Genomic DNA, 9401 nt, shown 5'->3' on the forward strand with positions numbered 1-9401 from the left:
TGTTCCCCTGAAATCAAATGCGAGTTTAACGCCTCCATGAGGCATGGTGCATATTGAAGAAACTAAAACAGGAAAGGATCCACCAGCAGGTTGTCTCATCATCCCTGGACGCTGCCGTCGCCTGCAAGGGATGTTTCTTCTCCAACGGCGCCGCCTTCACCTGCACCACCAGCCGGAGTTGCAGGATCGGTAGCACCGCCGGTCGGCGGCGCGGGAGTGAAGGCGCAGATCCTCTTCAGTAGGGCCTCCACCTGACCCTTCACAGCTGCAGCAATGGCCTCGTAATGCTCGTCTTTCACAGGCTCCAGCAGCTCGTCAAGGTGGGCGGCGGGATCGCGAAGGTGGATGTGGCTAAAGACGCGTGTTAGCGCGGTTGAGGAGAGAACGCGGGCTTCTTCCTCCGCCGTGGGGCCGATGCCGCTCACAACGTCCTCCAGCGCACCAACCAGATAAGGAACCAGCTGGTTGGGGCCCTCGTCGTCGGCAACCAGCGGCTCCTCCAAGCCCTTCTCGTAGAGCGACTTCAGCGTTGTCCGAGCCTTCTCTTCAAGGAGCTTGAAGGCCGCGCGGTCCTCAGCCAGGACCTTCGCCTTGGCGTTAAGCTCGGCCTTCTCCACCTTCAGCTTCTGCTCTAACTCCTCCAGCCCGCCGCGCTTCGTGGCCTGTGCCTTCGCCAACTGCTCCAGTTCGTCGTCGCGATCCTTGACGGCGTCCTCTCGGGCTTTCATCTTCTCCTCCGCCTTGCGGCCTTGGGATTCCTTCATGTGCTCCCTTCGCACGGTCTCCAGCTCGGCTGCCAGCGACCGACAGTGGTCCTGGGCGGCCTCGGCATCCTTCAGCGCCACCTCGCGGGCGGCCACAGCCTGGGCGACGACCTCCCTGTCCTTCTCAAAGTCAGCATCAGCTTGGCTCAGTGCCACCCGGACGGACGCGTAAGAGTGCAGCCAACCAGAGACCAGCTCTAGGCGTCCGGCCACCAGGCGATGGTCGGTGCCCCGAAGATCTTCTTGCAGCAGGGCCATCGTAGAAAGAGCTCTCTCCAGGACGTCAGGAGAGGCGAAGGAACCTGGGGTCAGCAGTGCGGCAGAAGGAGGATGTAACGCCCTCGATGCGGCTATATCTCCTATGTGTCGAAGCACGACTTAGAGGCATAACCGCATTGAAAGAAATGTCGCAAGTGAGGTAATCTTCACAACAACCCATGTAATAAATAAGGGAAAATACACATAGTTGGCTTACACTCGCCATGTCACACAAATAGCATAAATAAGTCATTACATTGATCCAAATACACTCAAGGTCCGACTACGGAACCAAAATGAAGATAAACCCCAAATGCAACAATGTCCCCGATCGCCCCAACTGGGCACCACTACTGATCATCTGGGAAAGACACGTAGTATCGTCCTGAGTCCTCATCGAACACCCACTTGAGCTCAGTTCAATCACCTGGAGCGGTATCATCGGTCCCTGCATCTGGTTTTGGAAGTAATCTGTGAGTCATGGGGACTCAGCAATCTCACACCCCCGCGATCAAGACTATTTAAGCTTATAGGAAGGGTAAAAGGTATGAGGTGGAGCTGCAACAAGCGACTATCATATATGGTGGCTAACATACACAAATGAGAGCGAGAAGAGAAGGCAAAGGCACGGTCAATGAACTATGATCAAGAAGTGATCCTAGAACAACCTACGATCAAGCATGACACGAGACCGTGTTCTCTTCCCGGACTCCGCCGAAAAGAGACCATCACGGCCACACACTCAGTTGATTCATTTAATTAAGTTAAGTTTAAGGATATCTACAACCGGACATTAACAAATTCCCATCTTCCCACAACCGCGGGCACGGCTTTCGAAAGATCAAATCCCAGCAGGGGTGTCCCAACTTAGCCCATCACAAGCTCTCACGGTCAACGAAGGATATTCCTTCTCCCAAGACAATCCGATCAGACTCGGCATCCCGGTTACAAGACATCTCGACAATGGTAAAACAAGTCCAGCAACAGCGCCCGAATGTGCCGACAAATCCTGATAGGAGCTGCACATATCTCGTTCTCAGGGCACACTCAGATGAGCGCTCCGTACAACTAAAACCAAACCTCAAGTTTCCCCGAGGGGGCGCTGCAAAGGGCTCTAGTTTGGACCAACACTCAGAGGAGCACTGGCCCAGGGGGGGGGTTTAAATAAAGATGACCCTCGGGCTCCGGAAACCCAAGGGAAAAGAGGCTAGGTGGCAAATGATAAAACCAAGGTTGGGCATTGCTGGAGGAGTTTTATTCAAGGCGAACTGTCAAGGGGTTCCCATTATAACCCAACCGTGTAAGGAACGCAAAATCAAGGAACATAACACCGGTATGACGGAAACTAGGGCGGCAAGAGTGGAACAAAACACCAAGCATAAGGCCGAGCCTTCCACCCTTTACCAAGTGTATAGGTGCATTAAGATAAACAAGATAATATAATGATATCCCAACAATAAACATGTTCCAACAAGGAACAAACTCCAATCTTCACCTGCAACTAGCAACACTATAAGAGGGGCTGAGCAAAGCGGTAACATAGCCAAAACAACGGTTTGCTAGGACAAGGTGGGTTAGAGGTTTGACATGGCAATATGGGAGGCATGATAAGCAAGTGGTAGGTATCGTAGCATAGGCATAGCAAAAGAGCGAGCATCTAGCAAGCAAAGATATAAGTGATTTCGAGGGTATGGTCATCGTGCCTGCAAAGTTCTCCAAGTTGACTTGATCCTCGTAGGCGTACTCAACGGGCTCCTTGATCACGTACTCGTCTCCAAGCTCTACCCAAAGCAAGACAACAAGCAAAAGGGAACACAATCAACCACATGCAATGCACAAACAACATGATGCAAAACATGTCATGATATGTAGGATGCGATATGCGATGCATATGCCTGATTCGGAAAGGAATGATTAACCCTGGCCTCAAATTGGAAAATCAAGAGTGCCACTGGAAAGAGGAGTTGATTTCGGTCGAAATCGATATAAAGATCACCGGAATTGGATGCACGGTTTGGAAATGGCAAGCAAAACAAATATGGCACAAAGCTGCGACTAACAGCATGAGGCCATCTAAATGCATCAAGAACAACATGCTACAGCAATCTAACATAGCAACAAAATACATGGCAGGGGTCCACTCAAGATGCTGACAAAAGATGAACATTGAGATACGGCTAATTCACTCAATAGCAGGTTCAAACAAGCATGGCAAAAGTGCAAAAGATTACTGGTTATAGACTTAGTGAAAATAACAACAAGTCAGGAATTTAATATCAGGAAGCAATCTTTAGAGCATGAAAACTACATGCTACAGGAACATATCATGGAAAAGCAAGGCATGGCATGAAGCTACTCAAAGCCTACAACAAAAGTCCCTTACTGACCATAAGCCAAAAGGGATTAGAAAATACAATTGCAACCACGTGAACATAGCAATTATCGTTAACAGATTCAGACTTGGTGAAAAACTGGAACATGGCAAAATAGATAGCAAGTAGGCATGTTTACGAGCTCGATGCACTCACTATGAGGCATTGCATGACAAACTATGCATACACCCAGCAAGTATACATGGCATAGAAGCTAAACATGGCAAGAACAACAACATAGAATGCACGGATCAATTACAACAAGCTCGACAAAATTGCTAAACATGTTAACAATCTGCCAGGAACATTTTATAGCAAAAGTAGAGCTCGATTGACTCAAGCTAGGGTGCTCCATAAATGCAAACAAAGACATGGATGGATAGAGCACCACAATATCTACAAAACATCCTTACTGATCATGCTCAAAAGAGGCACGGATCACTAGGTATCAACATGAACATATGGCATAAAAATAATGTAGCGTCCAGACCTCAAATGGTCCAATCTTTGTGCTCTGGTGTCATCCCTGGATCAGTAATGCTGACACCACACAGTACTTGAAGGATTTATAGCAGAGTAGCAATCACACACTTATTACATCGCGTGTCTCCAAAGATAACTTATTACAATAAAAATGTCTTAAGGCCATCTAATAACGATAATAGCGGAAGGCCTGGAAGATAAGTGAGTCCATCAACTCCAACAGCATCACTGAGTATAGAACCACGACCTAAAACTCCTTAATCATCATCTAAAAAGTCTGCAACATTAACGTTGCAGCCCGAAAACGGGTCAGCACATGGAATATGCTGGCAATGTAACACATAGAGAATAATGGAATGAAACAACTATACTATATGCATATTTGGCTGGTGGAAAGCTCTATGGTAACAGTTTTGCGTAAAGCCAATTTTTCCCTACTGCAAAGGAATAAATTTATTTAACTATTATGGTGGTTGTTAAACATTGAGAATGGCTGACAGCATTCTCAATCCCAATTAAACATCATCATTAAACAAACCCAACAAAATTAATCTTTAGCGTAACATGTTGAGATTCACATGATAATCCAGGTACTAGATACTCAAGATGTCCATAACCGGGGACACGGCTAACCATGATTAGTTTATACACTCTGCAGAGGTTTGCGCACTTTTCCCCACAAGACTCGATCACCTCCATTTGGTTTCTCGCACTACACGGTGTTTGAGAAACGGATGACCGAGACATAGTCTTTCAGAAGCGCTCACATCTTATGATGGGTAGACCGTACCACCTACATCCCCTACACCTACTAGTCTACCACTGTAAGAGTTCGCACGACTTAGTCAACTATGCTAGAGCCCATAATAGCTTGTGGCTGCACACGTAAGTTTCTAGCATGAATAATCTCATGATCCCTTTAAGCCTGGGTGGCGGTCCAAAAGAAAACAGGCAATCCTGGAATACCCAGGTGCCTCAATCCACCCAGATGTGTGTTTAGGTTGGCACCTTAAGTAAACCATTAATTAACAAAGCTCACATCTTTCATGGATACACTCACCCAATCCACGTCTACTAGCATAGCATAGCAATAATAAGCAAACGTAGAAGTAACTCCCAAAGGTTTGATAATTAGACAGGTAATAGGTACTACCTCAACTACTTCCCAAACACACAATTTAATTAGATCCTAATCATGCAATGTGTAAGGATTGATCTAATGCAATAAAACTGGGTAGTAGGAGGAATGATCAAAGTGTTACTTGCCTTGCTGATGATCCGGGAAACCTAGCGATTCGAAGTAACAGGCGGCGCACTCCGGGTACTCTATCGCAAACAAACAAGCACACAATAAGTACTCAACTAATGCATAGGTAAAACTCAAATAAGAGATTTAACCAGAAAGTTCAACTTAAGAACTCCGGTTGGCAAAAGGAATCAAATCGAACGAAGCAACAAAAGACAAATGGCAAAAGAAACAGGCTTCGTTTACTATTCTGGATCTAAGGCAATTTTTACAGTGGCAAAAACTTGTTTAAGTTGATTAAACGGAAAGAGGGTTTCGAGACGAAACTCCAGGCGCTTGAATCGCCTGATTCCGATAAACGAGCAAAAAAATAAACTAAAAGGAAAATCGCATCAGAAATCGCGATCAGAAAATCGCAGATTTAATCCGAGAAAAAGAAAAATGACGAACAGTTTAACGAACGAACGTTCGTTAACTGAATCTAAACGAAGAATGCGTTCATTAAAACTAACGAACGAGCGAACGCTCGCTAATTAGCCTAAACCGGGAAAAAAACCGATCTAAAGAAAAAACGAAACAAAACAAAAAAAACTGACGAAAACCGAACGGTTTTTCCGGGAAAACCGACGGCGGGGTCGAGGTAAACCTCGGGCGGTGGGACGGCGGCGGCGGCGGCTCCGCCGAGGCGGAGGTGTCGGTGGCGGCGGGGCGGCGGTGGCGGGCGGCGGCGTCGGGCGCGGCGGCGGGGTCCGGCGGGGCGGCGTCGGGCGCGGAGGCGGCGGCGGGCGCGGGGTTCGAGGCGGCGTGGCTAGGGTTTCGGCCCGGGGTGGGCCGGCGGCTTATAAAGGCTGGGTCCGGGGGAGTCCGGGCCTAGCACGGCCCGTAGGTCGGTTCGGACGTTTTTTTTAAAAAACTTACGCTCAGAAAAAACAAAAGGACTACTAAACTGACTCTAAAAATCTCAAAATAAATTTTCCCCGGCTTCTAAAATCAAGCCGCACAGGATGAACATTTATTTGGGGGCCTAAATGCAATTTTTAAAAACACGCATTTTTCCTAAATTCAAATAAAATAGCAAATAAAACCAAATAAAATCTCATTTGATTTATTTATTAAATCCTCAATGTTTCTTTATTTTGGGAAAGTCATTTTATTCCCTCTCTTATATTTTTGTAATAGAAATAATTGAAGATAAAATAAATAAAATCAAATGATCCTATTTTCAAAATTTGAGACAACTCAAATATGAAAATAACGAAATCCCCAACTCTCTCCGAGTGTCCTTGAGTTGCGAAAAATTTCTAGGATCAACCAAAATGCAATAAATATGATATGCAAAGATGATCTAGTGTATAACATTCCAAATTGAAAATTTGGGATGTTACAAACCTACCCCCCTTAAGATGAATCTCGCCCTCGAGATTCGGGTTGGCTAGAAAATTGGTGAGGGTGAGCCTTCAGCAAATCTTCCTCTCGTTCCCAGGTGGCTTCATCCTCCATGTGGTGGCTCCACTGAACCTTGCAAAACTTGATAACCTTGCTGCGGGTGACTCGACTGGCATACTCTAGAATCTTAACTGGTTTCTCCTCATAGGTTAAATCACTGTCCAACTGAATTGCTTCCAGTGGTACCGTATCTCTCAGCGGTATGTCAGCCATCTCTGCATGTCACTTCTTCAACTGGGATACATGGAACACGTCGTGAACTCCTGACAATCCTTCGGGCAATTCCAACTTATAGGAAACTTCTCCCATACGCTCCAAAACTTGGTATGGGCCTACAAAACGTGGTGCTAACTTTCCCTTAACTCCAAAGCGCTTAACTCCTCGAAGTGGTGATACTCGAAGATAGACTCGGTCTCCGACTTTGTAAACTGTCTCCTTGCGTTTAGAATCTGCATAACTCTTCTGCCTGGATTGAGCTACCTTCAGCTTGTCGCGAATTAATTTCACTTTCTGTTCAGACTCCTTTATCAGATCCGGTCCAAACGACTGGCGATCTCCAACTTCATCCCAGGACAATGGGGTCCTGCACCTCCTTCCGTACAAGGCTTCGAAAGGGGCCATCTTCAAACTGGATTGATAGCTGTTGTTGTAAGAGAACTCTGCATATGGCAAATTCTCGTCCCAACTAGATCCATAATCTAGCGCACAAGCTCTTAGCATATCCTCCAAAATCTGATTTACTCTCTCTGTCTGTCCATCTGTCTGCGGGTGGAAAGCTGTGCTAAACTCCAGTCTGGTTCCCAAAGTCTCATGCAACTGATTCCAGAACTTTGAGGTAAACTGGGTTCCTCTATCCGATACAATGCTCCTTGGAACTCCATGCAGACATACGATCCTGGTCATGTATATCTTTGCCAACTTTGCACTGGTATAGGTAGTCTTCACTGGAATGAAATGAGCTACCTTTGTCAAACGATCGACTACAACCCATATCGAGTCATAGCCTGAACGTGTTCTGGGCAATCCTGTGATGAAATCCATGCCTAGCTTATCCCACTTCCATTCGAGTATCGGTAATGGTTGTAGCAATCCTGCTGGCTTCTGATGCTCTGCCTTCACTCTCTAACATACATCACAAACTGCTACATATTCCGCAATATCCTTCTTCATTCCGGTCCACCAGAAAATATCCTTCAAATCCGAATACATCTTGGTATTTCCTGGGTGAATCGAGTATGGTGAGTTATCGGCCTCTTGCAGAATTAGCTTCCTAATCTCCGGATCATTTGGTACATAGACACGGTCTTCAAACCATAAGGTATCGTGCTCATCCTCACGAAATCCCTTAGCTTTTCCTTTGTTCATTTTCTCCTTAATGGAAGCAATTTCCTTGTCAGTCCTTTGAGCTTCTCTAATCTTATCCATTAAAGTAGACTGAATCTCCAATGCTTCTACATAGCCTCTTGGAACTATTTCCAAACATAGCCCTGGAAGATTTTCGGCTAACTCCCCTGGTAAATCTCCCGTCATTAGGGTGTTGACATGGCTCTTACGGCTTAATGCGTGAGCTACTACGTTAGCCTTTCCGGGGTGATAATGCAATTTCATATCATAATCCTTGATGAGCTCCAACCATCTCCTTTGTCTGAGGTTCAACTCCTTCTGTGTGAAAATATACTTCAAACTCTTGTGATCCGTGTACACCTCGCAATGGTTTCCAATAAGAAAATGTCTCCAAGTCTTCAATGCATGCACTACGGCTGCTAACTCCAAATCATGCGTGGCATAATTCAACTCATGAGGCTTAAGCTGCCGTGAGGCATATGAAACAACTCTGCCTTCCTGCATAAGCACTGCTCCAAGTCCTCGTCGTGAAGCGTCGCAATACACCTCATAATCCTTGGTCTGGTCCGGTAAAATCAACACGAGTGAGGTAACCAAACGTTTCTTCAACTCCTGAAAACTAGCCTCACATTCCTCCGTCCATATGAACTTGGTATCCTTCTTCAATAACTCAGTCATAGGCTTCGCAATCTTTGAGAAATTCTCAATAAACCTCCGGTAGTATCCTGCGAGTCCAAGAAAACTCCGGATCTCTCCCACGGTGGTTGGTGCTTCCCACTTGGTCACGGTATCAAATTTAGTGGGATCTACTGCTATACCTTCTCCGGATATAACATGTCCGAGAAATCCAACTTCTTTCAACCAAAACTCACATTTGCTAAATTTGGCATATAATTGATGTTCTCTGAGCTTTCCAAGAACCAAACGCAAATGCTCCTTATGCTCCTCTTCATTCTTTGAGTAAACCAGGATATCATCAATGAACACTACGACGAACTTATCCAAGAACTCCATAAACACTTTGTTCATCATGTTCATAAAATATGCAGGTGCGTTAGTCAGACCAAATGACATAACGGTATACTCGTACAGCCCATACCTGGTGGTAAAAGCCGTCTTGGGTATATCCTATTCCCGAATCTTCAACTGGTGGTATCCTGATCGCAGATCGATCTTGGAAAATACCTTAGCTCCTTGCAATCGATCAAACAGATCATTGATTATCGGTAGGGGGTACTTGTTTTTGATCGTTACTTCATTCAATCCTCGATAATCGACAACCATCCTTAACGATCCATCCTTCTTCTCCACTAGAAGTACTAGCGATCCCCAAGGTGATGAACTTGGGCGAATATATCCTTTATCCAGTAACTCCTTAATCTGCTTCTTAATTTCCACCAAATCCTTTGCAGGCATCCTATATGGTCTCTTTGATATTGGCCATGTGCCTGGCAAAAGCTCAATCAAAAACTCAATATCTCTATCCGG

This window comes from Triticum urartu, chromosome 7 (assembly GCF_003073215.2).
Source record: "Triticum urartu cultivar G1812 chromosome 7, Tu2.1, whole genome shotgun sequence".
NCBI lineage: Eukaryota > Viridiplantae > Streptophyta > Magnoliopsida > Poales > Poaceae > Triticum > Triticum urartu.